Source organism: Euprymna scolopes, chromosome 42, assembly GCF_053919585.1.
Source record: "Euprymna scolopes isolate OS-2025 chromosome 42, ASM5391958v1, whole genome shotgun sequence".
NCBI classification, from domain to species: Eukaryota; Metazoa; Mollusca; class Cephalopoda; order Sepiida; family Sepiolidae; genus Euprymna; species Euprymna scolopes.
Window position 1 is genome coordinate 12972787 of NC_136523.1, and position 24892 is coordinate 12997678.

General features: G+C 32.8%; 1 protein-coding gene and 1 long non-coding RNA gene across 2 annotated transcripts in view; both read left to right on the forward strand.

The window, feature by feature from the left end:
- LOC145266926 (heparanase-like) overlaps positions 1-24892 on the forward strand; it is a 118277-nt gene that overhangs the window by 89650 nt on the left and 3735 nt on the right. The window lies entirely within an intron of this gene.
- Positions 703-5112, forward strand: LOC145266924 (uncharacterized). The gene is made up of 2 exons (XR_013864797.1): positions 703-2021; positions 2183-5112. It is a non-coding gene; the product is annotated as an uncharacterized LOC145266924 (long non-coding RNA).

The following is a 24892-nucleotide window of genomic DNA, read 5'->3' on the forward strand; positions in this document are numbered from 1 at the left end:
CGATAGACCACCTCCTCCCACAAATGTATTTTTATCTGAACATTTTACATATATTTTTATGGTAATGGGAAAAAAAAATAACTATTCTATAGTTAAACATCTAGAGATTTATAAATAATCGAAATCGGTAATTGTATTGGAATCAGTAATTTAGTAAAAAATTGGTAATTGTATTGGAATTGAGAAAATGGTCTCATCACTAATATATATAAATATATATATATATATATATATATATATACTAGACTTTGTAGCCAATAAGAATGGGGAAAATTATAGCCCGTTGCCAAATTGATGGTTGCATATGATTAAATTTTGCATTAAATACCAATCCCTATTGATCCCTAACTGTGCCTTGAACTGATACCCTTAATACTTATAAGAACAAAGGTCAATACAAAATTTCAGTCAGATTGGCTTGGTAAAAAAAGAAAATGTGGAACGGGTGGACACAGACAGATTAAGAGAAATATATATATATATATATATATGCGTTTTGTTTTTATTACCATATCTTTCTGTTAAGTTACATTATTGTTTCAGCTACCCGGCCGTTTTTTTGGCCGTCTGTAGCTTCCTCAGACATTTACAGAAATGTTCGTTATAACAGCGAACATTTCTATAAAAGTCTGAAGGAGCTACAGACGGCCAAAAAAACGGTCGGGTAGCTGAAACAATAATGTAACTTAACAGAAAGATATGGTAATAAAAAACAGAATGCATATTTGCTCTACAACAGTATTGAGCACTTTCTTCAGTTTTTATTAATTACCATTATACTATATATATATATATATATATATATATATATATATATATATATATATATACTAGCAAAAGTACTGGGTTCGAAAACAGCCTACAGAAAATGGACTCTGATTTATGAAAGTATGATAGGTTATGAAAAGGAAGGGTTGTAAAAAGATAGCTTCGAATTTGGGGGTATCAAAACCAAAGCAAAATATGATGAAAGTAAAAATAAAATAGATAAACCCCATAATTTATTATACCATACCTTTTCACACTGAAACACTTATCACAATATTTTGTGGATCTATATTAAAAAACCTTGTTTAACTTTGTGACATATTTCCATTCTATGGAGGTCAGGCGTGAACGAACACCCCATAATTTTATTATACCATATTTCTACAAACTGAAACATAATTATGAAATTATACTTACGCAGATATATATGAAAAGTCTTTATTAATGTTTGCGCCTATTTCCATTCTATGGAGGCCAGGCGCGAACGCAGACCCCACAATTGTATTATACCATCCCTATTTAAGTTAAAAGATACTTATCAAAGTATTCTTATGTACATCTATATAAAAAAACACTTGTAAACGTTTTCTTTTCATTTTTAAATTTTTTATTTCCATACTTTGTGGACCAGGCGCGTACGTAGACCTCACAATTTAAATGAATCATCATTATGTCAGATCAAACATACCTATTCCTGTGTCTCGATACATCTTCTATTATTATATGTGATCAGTTTTCTATAATAGTCAATCATACAGGAGCCTATTCGTGACCAGACACACACACACAGACGTCCAGCTTTATATTATATATATATCAAAATTTAGTAATTTAAATTTTATGACGTAAAATGGTTAAGTTTCAAATCTTTAAATTTTTATTATATACATGAGTAAGAATACATTTCAATTATGATATGGCTACCCGTCATAACAAAGAAAAACTTATCAAGATAAGAAAAGCTCAACACTATTAAGGGGAGCAAAAAAAATTAATATTAAATAAAAGATGAGGAATAAAAGTTCTATATAACTTCATTATATCATCAGAAGACTAAGAAAAAGTTAAAGGGAAATTTAAGAAAAAAAAAACTCTTCAGACAACGACATTTCGACACTAAATGCTTTTCATCAGAAGAGGAAAATGGCCAGAATCATACAAAATGCAAATATAGAAAAACTGGCTTAATGACATTTAGAAATGAAATGTGAATGAAGGAATAGGATAAAACGGTAAATACTTATTAAAATTAGGTACAACATGAAATTAAAATTAGGTACAAAATAAAATAAAAATTGGGTACAAAATAAAATTAAAATTAGGTACAAAATAAAATTAAAATTGGGTACAAAATAAAATAAATATTAGGTACAAAATAAAATTAAAATTGGATACAAAATAAAATTAAAATTAGGTACAAAATAAAATTAAAATTAGGTACAACATGAAATTAAAATTAGGTACAAAATAAAATAAAAATTGGGCACAAAATAAAATTAAAATTGGGTACAAAATAAAATTAAAATTAGGTACAAAATAAAATTAAAATTGGGTACAAAATAAAATTAGGTACAAAATAAAATAAAAATTAGGTACAAAATAAAATTAAAATTAGGTACAAAATAAAATTAAAATTAGGTACAAAATAAAATTAAAATTAGGTACAAAATAAAATTAAAATTATGTACAACATAAAATTAAAATTAGGTACAACATTAAATAAAAATTAGGTACAAAATAAAATTAAAATTGGGTACAAAATAAAATTAAAATTGGGTACAAAATAAAATAAAAAATAGGTACAAAATAAAATTAAAATTAGGTACAACATAAACTTAAAATTAGGTACAAAATAAAATTAAAATTAGGTACAAAATAAAATTAAAATTAGGTACAAAATAAAATCAAAATTGGGTACAAAATAAAATTAAAATTAGGTACAAAATAAAATCAAAATTTGGTACAAAATAAAATTAAAATTAGGTACAACATAAAATCAAAATTAGGTACAAAATAAAATTAAAATTAGGTACAACATAAAATCAAAATTAGGTACAAAATAAAATTAAAATTAGGTACAACATTAAATTAAAATTAGGTACAAAATAAAATTAAAATTAGGTACAACATAAAATCAAAATTGGGTACAAAATAAAATTAAAATTAGGTACAAAATAAAATTAAAATTAGGTACAACATAAAATCAAAATTGGGTACAAAATAAAATTAAAATTAGGTACAACATAAAATTAAAATTAGGTACAAAATAAAATTAAAATTAGGTACAAAATAAAATTAAAATTAGGTACAACATAAAATTAAAATTAGGTACAATATAAACTTAAAATTAGGTACAAAATAAAATTAAAATTAGGTACAAAATAAAATAAAAATTAGGTACAACATAAAAAGGTAAAGCTGAAGCATACATAGGTAATAGTACCAAAAATATTGGCCACTATTAAATAATGACAAATCGGAAGGGTAGTATCAATTTAAGTAATATTATAAAAATATATAAACCATATTTAAATATTACTTACATATATACTACCCTTCTGTGTTACCCTGAGATGTGTACCTACTTTATTGTAATAATGCTCCAAGTAAGTAAATTACATGTAAACATGAGGGAGTTAAAGGACGAGAATAAGATCGATTCTTTAAGAGGAGACTTAGTGGATAATGCAAAGCTCAACAACTTGATTTGGAGCTTATATATATATATGATGAAGTCTCCGGTCGATTTCAACGTATGAGCTTCTGCTACAACAACTAAGTTGCTTAGAAATCCACACAGATGATTTATCTATAATGGTGAAGACTTTGTGTAGAACCATTCACGTTTTGGTATTACTGCTAACCTTTGTCGGTGCAGACAGCTGCCACAGGACAGAGTATATAGTAAACTGCAAGTTTTTACATCAGAGTTTCCTTCTCCTAGATACATGTCTTAACGAAGACTGGGGGTACATCTCCCCCAGTGAATTTATGCGCCCCCACATACCAACCTAGAAATTTCTACGACTCGGAACTGTATGCACAGCGCTTAACCTTCCCAACTGGTCACCCATCTGGTACTGGCCAGACTTAACATTGCTTAACTTTGCTTATCTGGTGAGAACCGGCGTGTCAACGTGATTGTGCCGTAATATATATATATATATATATATATATATATATATATATAATTTTTTAATAATATATTGGAATTCTTTCCCATTTCCTTGTACCTATTTGTGAATTATTCCACGGATTTCTGCCTTTTGGATTATTTTGGATTATCTTCCAATTACGCGGTTCCCTTGGATTTTACTTGTGCGAATGGAATTTTAACTAACTTTCTTGGATTCTGCATCGTTGGATTTTATCATCATTGGAAATTTTACCCATCACCAGACTATCCATTCACGTGAAATCACTTTTTTATTCACCCTATTCCCTCTGCTTCACTTTTTTGGTATCAAGTAAGATCTATGACTTACTTGTTGTTTCATCAAATGCTTTTGCAAGCAAAATTCGATCCCGCATTTTGCTAAATCCTACCCTCTGATCAGAAGGAAAGTATTTGTTCGAAACTCCATGGATTAAGGACTATCCACTTATCAAGTGTTTCCTTTTCAGATTAAATACGTTTTTAACTCTTTTCCAAAGTGTTTTTTAACATGTTTTATTATCTACTTGTTCTTATATATATATATATATATATATATATATATATATATATATATATATATCTTAGTCTGTCTATCTGTCTGTTCATTCCAGTTCTTCTTGGAAACTAACGGGCAGATTTCGCTGGAATTTTTGCATTAAATACTAATCCCCATTAATCCCTAAATGTGTATCAGACTAATCCGATTACATTTGTTCGCTTATCATAACAAAGGTTTATACAAAATATCACTCAAAAAATATGATGCTTAAAGTACAAAATTTTTTGAATGGGGAGAGACTTTTCAATCACCCTATATATATATATATATATATATATATATATATATATATATATATATATATATATATAACTAGATCCAGACAATTGCACTTAAAGGAACAGTGAGGATACTAAAAAGAGCTCTCGGTTGGTTTCAATAAAAAAATAAAAAGCAGGGCAATATTGGCAGCTAATTTGGCTGCCTCACACCCAGTGTTACAATCTTCAAAGAAAGAAAATGAAAAAAAAAGAGAAAGGAAGAGACATATATAAATATATATATACATCAACATATGCATATTTTGATTAAAAATGACCGACAATCATTTTATTTACAAACACACACACACACACACACACACACACACACACACACACACACACACACACACACACACACACATATATATCATGAGAATAATGTAAACAGTATTCCAACAATATCAGTACAATATCTGAAAATATATTTGTTGTGAAAAGTATGACTTTGTTCTAATTCAGAATGAAAAAAGTCGTTGAAAATTTATTTTTTAATATTGTACTGGTATTTTATGTTCTTCAGTTTGTTCCTCAATAAAGACAAAACACTGATGGCCATCTTACTTGGTGTGTGTATATATATATATATATATATATATATATATATATATATATATATATATATATATATATATATATATATATATATATATATGAAATGTATTACTGTGAGTCCAGAATGAGTTTACATATTGTTTCAGCTAGAGGAAGATCCTCAAAGAGAGGAAATATCCAACTAGCATCGTCAGAATTCATAGATGGACTAACTTATAAAATGAAATAAGAATGGAAAAATCGTAGATGAAGGGGAGTTAGAAAAGAAGGGGGAGTGGAAGGGAGAGGACGTTGGAATTTAAAGTAGTAGGAGTGTATATAATTTAAATTCAAACGTCCTCTCTCTTCCACTCCCCCCTTTTTTTCTAACTTCCCTTCATCTACGATTTTTCCATTCTTATTTGATTTTATAACTTAGTCCATCTATGAATTCTGACGATGCTAGTTGGATATTTCCTCTCTTTGAGGATCTTCCTCTAGCTGAAACAATATGTAAACTCATTCTGGACTCACAGTAATAAATTTCCTATATACTGCTCTGACTACACATTGAGCACTCTAGTCCGGTTTTTTCACCACTGGGAAATAAATATATATATATATATATATATATATATTGCATGGGGGTAAAAAAATTAATCATTTATTTACAAAATAATAATGGGAACAAATTTTGACGATTTTAATTTTATAAAAAAATGGCATAATAAAATTATTTTGTGAAAAAATTTTTTTTCTTTATCGTTTTTGTACTTGATGATAATTTTTTTTTTTTTTTACAAAGGAATCACCACTTATCAAGGCCCGGAGGCCACTCAAGAATAAGGGTTAATGAGTGTACAATAGTCAATTGGAAAATGTTGTAGTACTCGTTAGTAATGGAAATTTGGTAAATAGGGTATGGCTCATCAAGAACTTGTTCACATGGACTTGAAGACGACCATATTGTAGTCAGTTGGAAAGCAGGGAATCTGAATATAGGTTTCCATGGGCGTTCAGTTCTAAGAAAGAAACTTTGTTCATGGAATGTACGTTTAGGTTTAGGCACAGATAAAGAGTGGGGGGAAATTATTGATAGTGTTTTCTGCTAGACGGGTGTTTCTTGTGAAAGTTTGGCGAGGGGAGACCATAGATCATTTCTTTTTTTTTTTTTTTTCACATAGGCGTCACCACTTATCAAGGCCGATAGGCCACTCAAGGATAAGGGTTAAAGAGTGTAGAGTAGTCAAAAGGACAATATAGTAATCAATAGTAATGGAAGTTCGGTAAATTTGTTAACTTAAGTGGAACGGCTCATCAGAAACTTGTTCACGTTGGACTTGAAGACAACCATATTATAGACAGCTGAAAAGCAGGAAAACGGAAGACAATTCCACAGGCGTGCAGTTCTAAGAAAGAAGCTTTGATCATGGAATCTATGTTTAGGTTTAGGCACATATAAAGAGTGTGGAAAATTATTGATAATGTTTTCAGCTAGTCTAGTGTTTCATGTAGTCTACATTTAGATTTAGGCACAGATAAAGAGTGGGGGAAATTATTGATAGCAGTTTCAGCTAGACGGGTGTTTTCTGTGAAAGTTTGGTGGGGTAGGACCATAAATTGGAGCTCAGAGGAGCACTTGCCATGAACATAATGATAAAACAGAGACAGACTTACAACATCGCTTCTGGCAGAAAGAATTTGCAGGGAAAAGAAAAGAGCATCTCCCACTAGGCTACAAAGTCTATTTTTAATTCTGACAAGGCAGGATAAGCTGCTTCCAGCAGCTCCTGCCCATATGTAGCAACAGTACTCCATCTCTGGATGTACTTGGCCCTTATATGGGTAGAGAATTGCATCAGCAGTGAGATATCTACTGGAGCGGTAGAATGATCCCACCATTTTTCCAACAAACTTGGTAACAGATTTGATGTACGTGTTTCATTTCAAATCAGATGTAAAGGTCAGACCCAGATGCTTGGAAAAACATGGAGCCTCCCCAAAACAGGAGCCATTCATTTCGATTACTGCCAGATGGGGATCAGAGCATTGATGATGTAAAGATAGAAGCTTGGTTTTAGATGCATTAAAATTAACCAGCCACCTTTTTCCCCATTTTACCATATGCTCAAACTCAGAGGAGAGAGAATCAGAGAGTACTTGGTCATTTACGGCCTTTGATGTGTTGCCATAGATGGAAGTGTTGTCAGCATAAATGTCTACAAATGGTCTTAGGATGTCATTTGGGATATCATTGATGTAGATTAAAAAGTTGGGCCCAGGATAAACCCCTTAGGAACTCCAGCATTAATACTGTGAGCTTCTGATTTCTGTCCATCAACCACTACTCTTATGAACCTATCTGAGAGAAATCATTTAATAATTGAGAAGACATTTCCAGCTATGGTATAGCTGGAGATCTTTTAGAGTAGACCTTTATGCCACACCCTACCAAAGGTCTTTGATATGTCAAGAGTAATTGCTCTAGAAAGGAAGCCTTCATCGAGAGATTCGCTAATTCGATAAAGTATAGCTGTTAGTATATTTGCTGTAAATCTCGCAGAATGGAAAGTATATTGCACGACAGGTGTTAGCCATCGATGTTTACTCCTCTACCTTCCCACTTAATCCAACTGATTATCACACCCTGGAGACAGGCTGTGAAGAGTTTTGGCGAGATGTCACCTTGTCTTGCTGCCCTTCGTCAGCTTGATCTTGTTGCTGTCATGATGTAGTTTTAAAGTAAAGGTAGCCTCACTGTACAGGTCTTTCAGCAAGATGATGTATGTAAAGTCAACTCCTTGGTTCTCAAGGGCAGTGAACAGTGGATCAAACTCTATAGAGTCAAAAGCCATTTCGTAACCCACAAAGGCAAAGCACAGTGGAATCTTGTATTCATTAGCTTTCTCTTGCAGTTGACTGACAGCCTGAATATGGCCAATGGTGGAGTAACCTGTTTGTTCTTATAGTTGATAAATGTCTAGTGTCTCTAGCATATGTCTGAGAAGGTTATTTTTGCAGAGGTGGTGGAATACTTCTCTATTTAACACAGATTACAGCAACTTGCTCAGAACACACATCAGAGTTATTGGTCTGGACTGAGAGGAAGATGACCGGTTACTTTAATTTTTAAATACAGGGGATACTGGTGAGGTTTTCCAGGGTGTTGGGAAGCAGTTCTCCTTAGGACACCAAATGGAAACTAAAAATATCTCGTTAAAATTTAAAAATTTACAAGAAAATATATTTTCATCTTTGCTCAACGTTTCAAGAATTTAATCAATAGATTCTCCATTATTTTTTCTTCTTTTTCTTTTTTTTTGTTATTTTTCCTTTTTTTGTTTTTCTTTTTTATTTTATTTTCCGTTTTTGTTTTTTCTTTTTCTTTTGTTTTTTTTACTTTTTCCTTTTTTCTGTTTTTCTTTTTCTGTTTTTTTTTCCTTTTCTTCTTTTTCCTTTTGTTTTTTTTGTTTTTCCTTTTTTCTGTTTTTCTTTTTTCTTTTCCTTTTTTGTTTTTCTTTTTTCTGCTTTGTTTTTTTTGTTTTTCCTTTTCTTCTTTTTCTTTTTATTTTGTTTGTTTTTCCTTTTTCCTTTTTTTCTGTTTTTCTTTTTTCTTTTCTTTTCCTTTTCCTTTTTTGGTTTTCTTTTTTCTGCTTTATTTTTGTTTTTTTTTTTCCTTTTCTTCTTTTTCCTTTTATTTTTTTTGTTTTTCCTTTTTTCTTTTTCCTTTTATTTTTTTTGTTTTTCTTTTTTCTTTTCCTTTTCCTTTTTTGTTTTTCTTTTTTGTGCTTTGTTTTTTTTGTTTTTTCCTTTTCTTCTTTTTCCTTTTATTTTTTTTTGTTTTTCCTTTTCCTTTTTTTCTATTTTTCTTTTTTCTTTTCTTTTCCTTTTTTGTTTTTCTTTTTTCTGCTTTGTTTTTTTTGTTTTTTCCTTTTCTTCTCTTTGTTTTTTGTTTTTTTCTTTTTTTTTCCTTTTTCTGTTCTTTTTTCTTTTCTTTTCTTTTTTCTATTTTTCTTCTTTTTCTGCTTTCGTTTTTTTCCTTTTCTTCTTTTTTTCCTTTTTTTCTGTTTTCTTTTCTTTTCCTTTTCCTTTTTTGTTTTTCTTTTTTCTGTTTTGCTTTTTTGTTTTTTCCTTTTCTTCTTTTTCTTTTTTTTTCCTTTTCTTCTGTTTTTCTTTTCTTTTCCTTTTTTGTTTTTCTTTTTTCTGCTTCGTTTTTTTTTCCTTTTCTTCATTTTGTTTTTTTCCCCTTTTCTTCTTTTTCCTTTTATTTCTGTTTTTTTAAATTTTTTTTTCCTTTGGCTTTTTTCTTCTTTTTTCTGCTTTCTTTTTTGTTTTTTCCTTTTTTTGTTTTTCTTTTTTTCTTTTCTTTTCCTTTTCCTTTTTGTTTTTCTTTTTTCCGCTTTGTTTTTTTGTCTTTTCCTTTTCTTCTTTTCGTTTCTTTCCTGTTTTCCTTTTTCCTTTTTTTCTGTTCTTTTTTCTTTTCTTTTCCTTTTTTTCTTCTTTTTTCTGCTTTCTTTTGTTTTTTCCTTTCCTTTTTCCTTTTGTTTGTTTTTCCTCTTTTCTCTTTTGTTTTTACTTTATTTTCCTTTTGTTTTTCCCTTTTCTTCTTTTCCCTTTTCTTTTTTACCTTTTTTCCTTTTTTTCTGTTTTCTTTTATGTTTTTCCCCTTTTCCATCTTAATATTTTCTTTCTACAAAAGAAAAGAATCTTTACTAGTATATAAAAGGAACTTTTTCTGTGTGTCTATGTGTTGGTTCCCTATGGACTCAAAAACGGCTGGGTCGATTTTTATGAAATTTCACACGAAAGGTATTTTATGTGCCTGGCAGTGTTCTTAGATAACTTTTGTATTGGACTGCTTTGGATAAATATCGATAATCAATAATCGAAATAATCAAATGAAAGAAGGAACAGGTGATTTTAACCAAAGTTAACAGCTTACACAGCCTATCACAAGTGCATTTGATAAGTTTTATTACGACAGAAGCCGAAATGCCCAACATATAAAATCAACAGTAGGTTCTTAGATATGACAGAGGCGCATTCAAAATTAATGTTTCTGTTTAGCGCACAATTGGAGCATGGTACTTTACTTTTTCATTTTAAACTTTAATTCAAGTCATTATATATAAAAATAGTTTTATAAAATCAACAGTAGGTCCTCTACAGTGCAACCTAGACTACGATATATTGTGAACTTCGTCGTTGCTAGAGGCATGTGAAGCTTCCTTCGGGTGCATCGCGATGGGTCCCCAATTAGAGCAGGCATCAATCGATTTGATTGCAAAATTGGCTATTTCATCGATTTTGATGACAATAAAAATATGGGAGTGTGAAATATTCGTTGATCATCATTCAATTCCGGACAATGTCGGGTCACCCTGCTAGTTTAAAAATTAAATGACTATAATAAAAAATTGAAAATTAACGTTTATTTATTTACTAGCCCAGGTGTTCGGAGGTGTGTGTTGAGAAAAAAAAAAATTGGTAGTAGGCAGGCAGGTTCGAACCCGTACCACTAAGGAGGAAAAAACGTGAAAAAAAATAAACGTGACGTCTTTGCTGTTGCGCCCATCGCCAAACCGGAAGTGACGAAGAATTAAATTAAGGGAAGTCAATCGAAAAGAGGGGATGACTTTCGAAAATATCGGCGAAAAAAGCGACCCTCCCCCTGTCGAAAAGTGCCCAGTTAAGGGTGAAGGAATTAATATTTTTAGCCAATCTTTGGTAATTGTCGTCCGAAGGGTCGAAGCTTTAAAACGATACCGATCCTGTGAAAATCCATTGCCTCTGTCGAAAGTTTTAGGCAGACAGACATACATACATACATACAAACATTTAAGCAGACATGTGATATTTATATTATAGATTAAAGTAAAAAAAAAAAAAAAAACAATTTACTATATGAAAAGTTGAGTTCTTTCTTTTAAAATGAAAAAAATAACATTAAAGTAATCTATTACATAAATTATTAATGAAAAGGAAGAAAAGCGAAAGGCATTTAAAGGATTTTTCGGGACAGAGTGTTGGTATTTTCCCAACTATAACAAAATTATGTGACGTCAACAGAAAGAAAGAAACACAAATACAAATGAAAATTGTTATGAAAAATCTTGTATTGATAGGAAAGATGAGGAAGAAAAAATGTTGCGTTTTGCAGAACTTATCTGTGGGATTCTGTAGGTTTTGTGAATACTTTCAAGAGATTAGATAGGCCTACAAAACTTACTACGCTTGGTTTTCATCTGTTCAGCTACTCCCTTATACGAGAAGGATGATTAAAGTTGATCAGATTCTTTTTTCAAGTTCACCAGGATCAGGAAAGGACCTTAACACGCTTCGACACTTATGCAGAACATGAACCGCACGGGAACAACGGTGTTATGTAGAAATCCATTCTTTACTGTTCTGTATCTTCATCGTTAATAAACTAACGCAACGCAAAAATTGGATCCAACTTGAAAAATTAAATAAAATAAAAAATTGTAGGATATAACGGGTCAACTACCAGAGTATAGCTGCCGGGGGGGGGGGCGATGCTCTTCTAATTTCCAAAACGAACGATTGCTTTCTAACTATGCTAACGGATGACAGTTCTTTTATTTCTTTTTTTTATGGCGGCTTCAAATAACCAAAAGTTTTAGACCAATCAGAAAAAAGGTTAATTATTCTATTTTATTTTTTTATTATTTAAAGTTTATTTCCATTTATATATAGATACATTTCTATTTTTAGTTTATATTTAAAAAAAATATCAGAAATACGACACCACAATTCGTCCTGTTAACGATGTTTGTTTCCTGTGGAACTTTGGCCGGGTTGAGGGGGGAAAAAGGGAGTCTTGATTTCTTTGGTGCTGCAATTGCTATCGAAACTCCTCACACGTGTCTGGTGTGAATAGCGGAGAGAGCTGACAGACGCGCGTTGTTTCCGATGCCTGGCATGCAAAAGAGGTAGAGAATTTGAAAAAAAAACTCTCAGAGAATTGGAAAGGAATCTAAAAGGGAAGCCTGTGATTGGTTGTTTTTCGTCCAATCACAGGGCACCCCGTCAGTGACTCCTTAATAATTCCAATAAGAACAAAGGAGAAAGAAACTAATTAAACTCATGTTCTTTTGCACGAGAGATTGCTCTATTTTGATGATTGTGCCAGGGAAGCAAATAGTAGACCACTGCTGGTTGAAACAAAGATCATAGAATATGGTGCACGAATTTGACACAATGATTGGGAACGGTTTTCAGGAAGCCTTAATTTTGTACATTTGGGGTCCTTATACCAGACTTGCATTGTATTCAAAGAGAAACACGTGTTGCGACAGCTCAGAGAGAATTTACGGAAACCACTAAAAAGCGCATCGAAGCAAAAAAACTAGGAACTCGAGACTTCTGGAAAATCTACAACAATGTAGTAAATAATGGGCAATCAACAATTCCCCCACTAACCAACAATCACGAGGTTGTCTCCTCAGCAACCGACAAGGCTAACATGCTTGCCAGTCGGTTTGCCTCAAACTCCACACTAGACCCTTCCAACCACCCCCTACGTGACTTTACTATGCGGAAAGACGCCCCACTAGACGATCTGAAAATCACCCCTGCTCAGGTGCATGCTATCATAAAAAACCTTGACACTTCAAAAGCATGTGGACCCGATCTCATCCCAGCTGTGCTATTAAAAAAGTGCTCAGCCGAAGTAGCTCCAGTTCTCTCCAAACTTTACAACAAATGCCTTAATGAAGCTTGCTTTCCGGCCTGTTGGAAAACTGCTTCTGTTGTACCAGTATTCAAAAATTCTAGCGAAAGGACTGACCCATCAAATTATCGCCCCATTAGCCTCCTCCCACTTTTTGTCAAAATATTTGAGACCTTAATTAACCATGCTCTAGTACATCACCTTACAGATGCTAAACTTCTGACTGACCAACAATATGGATTTAGACTAGCCTGTTCCACAGCAGACATCCTAACTGTAATCTCTGAACGTATATACCATTCACTGGACAAAGCGGGGAAGGGCAGAGCGGTAGCTCTAGATATATCTAAGGCTTTTGACAGGGTATGGCATGAGGGTCTCCTCAGGAAAATTAGATCATACGGTATCACTGGTAGAATACTTAACATAATTAAATCCTTCTTAGATAAGAGAAAAATCCAGGTTGTCCTCAACGGTCGTACATCTAAACAATATGATATAAATGCGGGGGTTCCCCATGGTTCTATCCTTGGACGTCTATTGTTCCTGATATTCATAAATGACTTCCTCGACAAAATTGCCTCTGAGATGGGTATATATGCTGATGACACTACACTCTATGGCAGGCACGACAGGAAGACGAATGATCACATTTCTAAAGAAATGGCAGAACCACTAGAGGAAGACCTCCAATCTGTAGTGGAATGGGGACAAAAATGGTTGGTCACGTTCAATGCTGCTAAGACTAAACTAGTTTCATTCAATAATTACAAGAAACCCTCTCTACCACCTATAGCAATGGCCAACGACTCTTTATCTGAGAGTACATTTTTCAAACACCTTGATCTAACGTTCACAGGAAACATGAGTTGGAACAATTACATTGAAGGCATTGCCAGGGCCGCTGCAAGAAAGGTGGGCTCTCTCTACCGTGCTAGACAACTACTAACACGCGAAAGTATCCTGTACCTCTATAAGGCCACCATTCGCCCATGTATGGAGTATTGCTGTCACATTTGGGCTGGTGCATCTGCTACTAGTCTCTCCCTCGTTGACAATGTTCAAAAGAGAGTCGCAAACCTGATAGGCTCTGAACTGGTATCTAAGCTTCAGCCTCTGTCCCATCAACGAAATGTTGCATCCCTCTGCCTTTTCTACAAGTATTTTAGTGGTGTATGCTCTGACGAACTGCAATCACTTGTGCCCCCACGACGTGAGCACCCTCGACAAACCCGACAGGCTGCTAAATCCCACCCCCACACAGTAGAGATCCCTAGATGTAAAAGATCTTTTTACTCCAATAGTTTCTTCCCCAGAACCGCTAGACTCTGGAATTCCATTCCAGGTCCCTGCTTCCCCAACAGTACTGACGTGCAGAAGTTCAAGTGTAACGTGAACCGACATCTTGCTGCCCAAATCCCTACATAATAGCCCAGTAGTTGCTGCCCCTGATAGTAGCCCCCTACACCAAAGTGGCAATTTGCCTTGTTTGGGGTGAAAATGTAATTAAAAAAAAAAAAAGGTCGAACATAAGAAAGAAATATGGTAAATCATATTATAGACACGTTTTACCGGAAGTGAGGGTCAGCTGATCGGATCTGCGTGTGAGTCACGTGATCAGGTTAGCTGGAGTCAGAGAGTTTGGGTTTGGACGTAGAGAAGAACAGACGGCTTAACAGGTCGTTCCCTTTCTTCACTGGTAGGGGGGACGCTGACGTGTGTGAAAATAAGACTTTTTGAATTAACCACGCAAGCAAAGACATTCACTTTCGATTCTTTTGCGATCGAGATCTGGAAGGTTAATAAAAACTATATACCCCCCGCAAAAAAAAAAAAAAAAAAAAAATTGGGGTTGTTGTATTGTTATCATAAAAGGAGACCCGTTATAGGATCGTCTAAATGTTGCTGTCTATTAGTGATTTAATTTATTCAGGGCATAGTGTATCGTATATGACTCTTTCTCTATCGTTGACCATCTGGTTTGAGTAATACTCATATGCGATACACTATACCCTGAATAAATTAAATCACTAATAGACAGCAACATTTAGACGATCATACAACGGGTTACCTTTTATGATAACCATACAATACATGTAAAACCTGAGTCTGTGCTATTTTCATTCGGAAATGTCAACGCACATCTAACTTGGATATCGACAGATGTTTACAGAATCTAAACCAATTGAAACGCACAGGCCTTTCTATTTTTAGTTTATATTTAAAAAATATCAGAAATGCTTCACCGACAGCAGAATTTCTAAAAAAAAAATCATTTCAGTTTCCTTGTTTTTTAATATATGCCTGTTTATCATTGTCTATCTTTCTACCACTTTCTTTCTCTCTTTAATTTGTAAATGATTATCATTCATCTACATTATTATCGACTTGTAGTCATTTTTTATTACATTTATAGTAACTTGATTTTAGATGTTAACGGTAATATCATTCACAACATTGTTTATATATAAACAATATATTTATATATAAATATTTATTTATATTAATTTATTTAATGCGGGCTATTATTCTCATATTAATTAGTTGTTGTTTCACGACGTTTAAACATCGTGAAACAATAACTAATAAGGATGAGAATAATAGTCCGCAACAAATAAATTAATATAAATAATACTCATCTCAATAATGAATTCCAATTAAAATAATATATACCATTCGGTACGGACCCGACCATGGAAGATCAGATAATAAATAATCGTGGATTTATAAGATAAAAAAAATCCAATCTTGATCGCCTTCGTGGCCCGTGGCGCAGTTGATAGAGACGTTGAATCTCTACGATTCCAGATGATGATTGTCTGAAGATAGCGGTTTCAATCCTATCCAAAGCCGATCAGAGGCTTACTTAACCAAAAAGTGGTGAGACGACAACAACTACGGATGGCAGTGATTGCTGAGAATGCAGTTAGGAGATTCGAAGTGCCTATCCGTCGCGGTTACCACCTGACGAAGGCCAGAGGAATAGTTGGCCGAAACGTTGTGAATAAACAAACCAATAAAAGATGAAAAACAACAACTAATAAAGATGAGAATAATAGTCCGAAATAAAAATAAATTAATATATATAATGCTCATCTCAAAAATGAATTCTAATTAAGGAATAATATATATATATATGGCGTTACCACTTGACGAAGGCCAAGGGAGTAGTTGGTCGAAACGTCGTGAAACAACAACAAATAAAGATGAGAATAATAGTCCGCAATAAATAGATTAATATAAATAATACTCATCTCAATAATGAATTCCAATTAAAATAATATATAAATATTTATTTATTTATAAATATTTATATGGATAAATATTAAAAAAAAACGGAATATTTATTGAAAAACAAATCTTTTTGATAAATTGTTTGAATAAAATACGGCATGTACTGTCTTTAGTTAATTATTTTTGTTCATCTCCTCTTTTACCATTCAATTTTTCCCACAATGTAAACTGCCTTATTAAATACCAATTGACGATGATGATGTTTGTCCATCGCTTGCATAGATGACCGTGATCATGCAATTGTTCTGTGGGTTCGAAGATGGCTTGTTAGACAGATTCAAGCTCCGAAGTATTTCTCGCATGTCAGACACCGCTGGGATAATCCTGTATCGTTGGTTAGTTGGTTGGTTGTTTTTGTTTTACGGCATATCAACCCTTTTCAGGTTATTTAATGCCGAATCCAAAGATTTTGAAGAAAATTGTTTTAATAGAATATATTTGTTGTTTTCAAGTCGGTTTCTATTGAACCCATAGTTGGAACCCTAACAGGTACTACCACTCCGGATCAGAGTGGACCTTGGAGGAATGGCAATTAAAGGGTGGCTCCACACTCCCCAAAGCCCGCAAGCTGGGGCCCTACCACTGGATATAGTTTAAGGTCATATCCAGGACCTGGAAGTAGGGGAAGAAAAAGGGGGGAGGGAAGGGGGCTGTTGTTTTTGTTTTTAGTTTTGTAGAACATAATTAAGTTTTACAAAAGAGAATAGAAAAACAAAAAGGAATATCAATGTAGGTGCGTTTCGTCTCAGGAAGCCAATATCTTCAGACAGCCTGATCTGGTAGCACCAGAATTCTGTATCGAAGATGTTGATTGCTCTGTGTTTTCTAATGTTACATTTTCTCCTGCGTTATTCATTGTTGTGTTGTAGCTGACCCACAACTGCAGCAGTGCAGCAATATCACAACTTGCATGTGAATTAGTTTAACGCAAAGAAAACTTGCACAGCATTGTCCACACTCTCTCGATTGGAAAAAAAATCTGAATCCAATGGCATGACATAGTCAGGATGATTGGAGATTGTTCCAAGTGCAGGACTTGCTACAAACTTGACAGTTTGGTAAAAAGTAACTACCTGCGGGCTCCACTCCGAATTTTCTTTCAGGGTTCTTTCCCTTAGATTAAACTACCTTACAGGGCTGACGAGTTCAACCTAGCGGGTTTGGTATAGGAGTTTACCTTCTCTTTCAAATATCAATAAATAAAAACAAATCCACCACATGCGATACATAGAGCAAGGAGTCATGAGTTGCGGTTCTTTGTTATATAGACACACGCGCGCGCACACACACACATATATGTATATATATATATATATATATATGTATATAAAATAAAAATTATAATTAAATTTACCAAAATGATCCAAGATGGTGAAATTAAAGTATATTATAAATATTAAAGAATTAATATTTATAAAATTATCTCAGCCAGATGTAAAAGCTCGATAAAACCAAATAGAAAATAGAGCTTATAATACGAGTAAACAGTTAATAAAATATGTTAAAAAACACTTTGAAATGAGTTAAAAACATATTTAATCTGAAAAGGAAACACCAAATAAATGGATAGTCCTTAATCCGCGGAGTTTCGAAGAAATACTATCCTTCTCATCAGAGGGTAGGAATTAGCAAAATGCGGAATATATATATATATATATATATATATATATATATATATATATATATATATATATATATATATATATATATATATATATATATATTCCAGGTTGAAAATATTCAAAAGATTAGAATCATTGAATTCAAACAAGGGTCGTTGATAGTGCTCACTTAAAGAGAGCAAATTTATAATTTTTATTTTCTTTATGTAAATATAGTTATATCTTGCGACGATAGACAGACCATTATTGATCTCATCAGGCAAGAAAAAATCGAAGAAGTTTTTATAATTTTAGAGGAGGCAATATTTTGTCATGTCTTACGTGTAACGCGTTGCCTGGTTTAAAGATCTAAAATTAGCGGGGAGAAATTAACAGAGTTTCTATGTTGTTTATATCGCTAAACAAATGCTAACAACAAATCACCCCACCCACATACAACATACACACACAATTGATGAGAAAAAGTCAATCAGATAACGTACGATATCTATTGACCCATCAAATTTATTCTAACCAGTTATATATTTTATTTTATTATTGGAATCCTTGAGGATAAGTAATTTGTATATTCATTTATTTATTTGCGGACTGTTATTCTCATCTTAATAGTTGTCGTCTGACGTCTCACCACGTTTCGGCCAATTATTCCTCTAGCCTTCGTCAGGTGGTTAATCGCGCGACGGATAGAAATGCTGGATCTCTTAACTGTATCCTCAGTAATAACTGTCTTCCATAGATGTTGTCGTCTGAAGACAGCGGTTTCAAAAGCCAGCCAAAACGTGATGGCAACAAATATGGAAGACAGTAATTACTGGGGATACAAGTACAAGACTCAGGGGAGATAACTCTAATTGACTCGGCCAAATACAAAGTTTTAATTTGACAAGGGAGGCGACTCTTAATTACGATGACGATTTCCTCAGATTGTCCGTTATGCACTGCAGTCCACTGCACAAGGTGTATCAGAATTTTTGTAGGAATTTTTGACACTCCTAACATGAAACTGCGAATAAAATATTAAAAAAAATCGTAATTTCTCTTTTAAAAGTGGATTGTTTATTTTCTTTATGTATTATACTTCCAACATAAACTAGTAAAGCTGTATAAAAAGTAATAGAAATATTATTTTTTTATTTAAAAAAAAAAACAGTAACGAAATTAATTGAATTTTACGAGTTCAGTATTTTCCAATTTTTAAACTTTAAAAATCTATCAAAACTTTTCTATTGATTCTATTTTTACGATATTTTCAGGGTCAATGTGAAATTTTATGCTCTTTCCAATAAACCGAATATAATATTTTAGACAAACGTTTTTTTTTTTAAATTCATGCCTTCCCATTTTGAAATGTCTATTAAAAAGTAAATAATTAATTTACCCACGAAAGTTTTATATATCACGAATTGAAGATAAAAGATCCATAAATAATATATTCAAATTAAAAAAAAAAATAGTGTTTTTTAGAAATTTACCTGTAAAGTCCGAAGTTTAAAATCTTTTTTTTTTTCAAACCACCTTTTTTTTTTTTTTTTTATGAAACCTTGGTCCTTGCTCCGTTAATTAAAAAAAAATAGGGTTTGAATTACATTTTTCGAGTAGTTATAAGCTTGGAAAGACAGGGGATCGAATTAATTCACTCCCCCCATTTTGAAATCTCTATTAAAAAGTAAATAATTAATTTACTCACCAAATTTTTATATGTCCTAAATTGAAGATACAAGATCAATAAATAACATATTCGAATTTAAAACAAAAAAAGGAGTGTTTTTTTTAGAAATTTACCTGTAAATCCGAAGTTTAAAACCTTTTTTTTTAAATCACGTTTTTTTTTTTTTTTTTTTTTAAATGAAACCTTTGTCCTTGCTCCTTTAATTGAAATAAAAAAAAAAGGGTTTGAATGACATTTTTCAAGTAGTTAAAGCTTGGAAAGACAGAGGGTCGAATTATTCAATAATTTTCACAAAGTTTCTGACAAACCTAGCTATGCACATATTTGGTGGTGTGAAGTGGTCATAATTGCCGTTGTCGTCAGTCAGTTTACGTATATGGACTGTACATTCTTTAATGTAGAAGTGTCAGGATATTCTCTAGACACAACGTTCTCAACAATATCATCCGACGAGATCAAAGCACCGCTGACTTCTCATTGATCCTCGGACTAGTTTGTCCCGACAAAGTGAATAGCAAACAGTTTGATCCCCTGATATTAAGAAAACATAAACATTTAATAAAAATGTAGAAATGCGAACGTTTATAATAAAACATTTTTTATATAAGGATGGAGTACTGCTGCCATATCTGGGCAGGAGCTGCTAAAAACAGCGTATCCTGCCTTGACAGAGTACAAAATAGACTTCGTAGCCTAGTGGGGGTGCCCTTTTCTCTTTCCTGCAACCTCTCCCCCACAGAAAGGACATTGAGAGCCTGTCGTTGTTTCATCGTTATTTCCATGGGAAGTGCTCGTCTGAGCTCTAATCTCTGGTCCATCTCGCCAATCTTTCACGAAAAACACCCATCTAGCTGAAACTACTGTCAGTAATTTTCCTCACTCTTTATCTGTGCCTAAATAAAAACGTAGATTCCATAAACAAAGCTTCTTTCTTAGAAGTGCACGCCTGTGGAATTATCTTCTGTTTGCCTGTTTCCCACCTGACTACAACTTGGATGTCTTAAAGTCCAGCATAAACAAATTCCTAATGAACCGCCCCCCTTAAGTAAGACACTTTATCAGATCTCCATTACTAACGATTTTATTTTTACATGGAGTTCACCACTTATCAAGGCCCAATGGCCACTCAGGGATAAGGGTTATTGTGTGTACAGTAATCAAAGGGATAGTGTAGCAATAGTATTGGAGAATTGGTAAGGTGTCATTACTTGGGGAGGGGGCGGTTCATCAGGAATTTGTTTGTGTTGGACTTGAAGACATCCAGGTTGAAGTCGGGAGGGAAACAGGCAAGCGGAACAGAGTTCCACAGGCGTGCAGTCCTAAGAAAGAAGCTTTGTTCATGGAATCTACGTTTTGATTTAGGCACAGATAGGGAGTGGGGAAAAGTATTGACGGTGGTTTCAGCTAGTCGGGTGTTTTTTGAAAAAGATTGGCAAGGGGGGACCAATTCTTATCCCCGAGTGGCCCCCTTGGCCTTGATAAGTGGTGACTTCCTTGTATAAAATAAATAAATAAAAATAAAAATGTTTATAGTTCAACACGTGTTTGTGTAAAGAAGTTGAGTGAACACTAATTAAAAATTATTATATTCATCGTGGCATTATGTATGTGTGTGGGTTTACCTTTCTTCTTTTTAGTGCCTCTATAGCTGTACACGAGCTGACAAAGGTTGGGTACGTGAGTCATTGGATTCTTTCGCCTTGCTACTCTGAGGGCCTAAGACGAGGTGTTGACAAGACGTTCGTAGGTTCCTTTCGTTTGGCCAACTGATGACGTCTCATTAGTTTTTACTTTTTGTCTGATCCCTTTCTAGGAGTTTCCAACTTCGTACGGGTTTATTATTTTCGCATGTAGGTGTTAAACTTTAAAAAATATTTCATTTTTTTACTTATTTGAACTCTTATGTTTCATAATAAATTGAAATATTGATCAATTTAAATATATGTTGTTCAAATTTCGAAAATATAAATATGGAAGGGGAGGACACGCACTGAAAAAATGTTTCCCCTCGTTTACGGAAACTGCATTCTATATATCTAAAATTGATAAGTATCGAAAATTTCATGAAAATCTGACCATTAGTTGATTTTTGCTAGAGTTATTAAACACGGGTATGTTTTCACGTTCGTAATTCTTACTACATGGAAACGTTATTTTACAACGTCAATTATGTAAACATGATTTTCGTCTCGCAATTTCATTATTTTCGTACGATGAATTTTTTTTTTTTTAATTATTACTAGTTTATTTTGCCCTTCTTTTAAATGGTACAAGAGTTATATTAATAATATCAACTTATAATAAATTAAATCGTGTTACATATAGGGGTGGGGTTAATTCTGTGGTTAATTTTGGAGGTGTCCATAGAAATAAGTATTGGAAATAACGCATACACCGTTCACTATAACCATTTTTTTTTCCGTTAGAAACGAGAGAAGGGTTTTTGCTATTTTTAGCACACGGCATAATTGACGCCGTATCAGTGTCAGAAATTTAATGAAAACTATTGAATAATTCCACCCGCCATCTTTCGAAGCTTATAACTCTTCGGAAAATGTCATTCAAGCCCTAATTTTTTTTCAATTAAAGGAGCAAGGACCAAGGTTTCATTAAAAAAAAAAACACAAAAACAAACAACGTGGGTTTTTTTTTTCTTAAAAAAGATTTTAAACTCCGGACTTTACAGGTAAATTTCTAAAAAACACTACTTTTTTTGTTTTTAAATTTGAATATATTATTTATTGATCTTTTATCTTCAATTTGTGATATATAAAACTTTGGCACATAGATTAATTATTTACTTTTTAATAGACATTTGAAAATGGGGGGCGTGAATTAAAAAAAAAGGTTTGTCTAAAATATTATATTCGGTTTATTGGAAAGAGCATAAAATTTCACATTGACCCTGAAAATATCGTAAAAATAGAATCAATAGAAAAATTTTGATAGATTTTTAAAGTTTAAAAATTGAAAAATACTGAACTCGTAAAATTGAATTAATTCCATTGCTGTTTAAAAAAAATATTTCTATTACTTTTTATACAACTTTAATAGTTTATGTTGGAAGTATAATCCATTAAAAAAAAATAAACAACCCACCTTTAAAAGAGAAATTACGAGTTTTTTTATATTTTATTTGCAGTTTCGTGTTAGGGGTGTCAAAAATTCCTACAAAAATTCTGATACATCTAAAGTGACGGTTGTCTGCCACCAGACAGCATATATGAGATTGTTTACAAATGGCCCGCGTAGTACTACAACAGGTTCGTTTGAAATTCTGGGTGGATTCCCGAGTTCGACAGAAAGATCCCCAATTTGACAAGATACGTCTGAAGAAGATCTGAGGTTATTTTGGCCTAAAAATTTGTGAAATCAGTAGTTAAGATGAGAACAGGAGTTAGAGTAATCCAAATAATACGAATTAAGTTGAGATAAATTATCTTCCTTGCTTTGCCACCCCAAAGTAAAAATAGGCAATCTTAATAGTTTGTCTATTTTAAAGATAATAGTTTTGAAAGGGGGATAACTCCATATTAGAATAAAATAAGTTGTAAGCTTAGAATTTATGCAAGGGAAATAATTCAGCTTTGGCTATTTCTTATACACTATGATTCTTAACCACTTACCTCCCACGAAGGCAGAGTTAGACACAAGGTCGGTTTTTAATGTGAGGAAAATCCAGCTCCTCAAAAAGGGGCACTCTGGATAGGAAAAAAAAAAATTACGTTGGTCTAAAAGGATTGCTTTTCCACTGGTCGTGGTCAGAAAAGGTGAAGTGAGTCTCAAAACAGATACTACACTTTGTTCCTAGACAAAAGGCCAAATTAATCGGAATTTTTGAAGTATTGTTCTAAGGGAGGTAACTCTAATTTTACTTAAAATTTTAAGGAAAAACATGACTTTTTTTCAAATACTTCGTTGAATGTAAAAGTTTTATAAATTAATAAAATAAAAAATGTAAAATGTGACGATATTGTAAATAATAGGGGATCACTACCGTTGTAACGACGGTCGTTATTGATGGCAATTCATGTAATTGTTTCGATTTTAGTCAATCATGTTAATTACTTCTCTTGAGTCCAATAATAATTAAAAAAAAAAAAAAAGGCGCTTTAAGATAATTCGTTACTGGGAGTATTTTACTAAGAGATATTTTTCATACGAGACTCTGGGGCGCTAAAATCAACGCAAAAGATTTAACATTGCAAAAACATTATGAACAACAACAAAAAAAACAAAAAAAAAAGCTGATATGTGGGTTTGGCGGTGAATCCCTCAAAAAAGTGATTAGTTACAAAAATGCCATAGTAAAGTCGTTTGTGATAAATTGTAAGAAAAAATTATTTGTTTTTGCAACTATTTTATTTAAAGTAACAAAGTTTTAACATTACAAAAACATTACAAAAACATTACAAAAACATAAGTAACAAAAAAAACAAACAAAAAAACAAAAAGCAAAAAAAAAACATTAGTAACAAAAACAACAAAAAAAAAAACAAAAACAAAAACAGTTCACTATTCTTGGGAATATTTGCTCTTTTTTACCACAAGAATTACATCAGGTGCAAACAGAACATTTCTTTTGTTGTACCCAACAGCCTGCTTACACACCCTTGCACACTAATTTAATTGAGGGTGAGTCACGGGAAACGGATGTTTTTAGACCGTTCCTTACTCTCCTATTTTTTTTTATTTCTTACATCAGCATAACCACTTATCAAGACCCAGCTGCCACTCGAGGATAAGGGTTAAAGAGTGTAGAGTAGTCAATTGGAAAATATAGTAATCATCAGTAATGGAGATTCGATAAATTTTTTAACTTAAGTGGAACGGCTCATCAAGAACTTGTTTACGTTGGACTTGAAGACAACCATATTTTAGTCAGCTGGAAAGCAGGAAAACGGAAGACAATTCCACAGGCGTGCAGTTGTAAGAAAGAAGCTTTGCTCATGGAATCTACGTTTAGGTTTAGGCACAGATAAAGAGTGGGGGGGGAAATTATTGATAGTGTTTTCAGCTAGACGAGTGTTTCTTGTGAAAGTTTGGCGAGGGGGGACTATAGATTGAAGTTCAGTCGGGCACTTGCCATGAAAAGGTTAGAGATGAGGAAGGTAGTCTTTAAACCTGTTTAGTGCGTTTTGTTTCCCCCCCCCCCAAAAAAAACGTCTGTTTCTCGTGACTCACCCTCTATTAAATATTGATGTTTGGTGTATTTTTGTTTTACGGCATATCAACCCCTTTTCAGGTTATTTAATACAGAATTCGGATAATTTGGTGAAAAGTTTTTTATACTTCAAGTTCTTTGTGTTGTAAAATATTTATTTATGGGGTGTGAT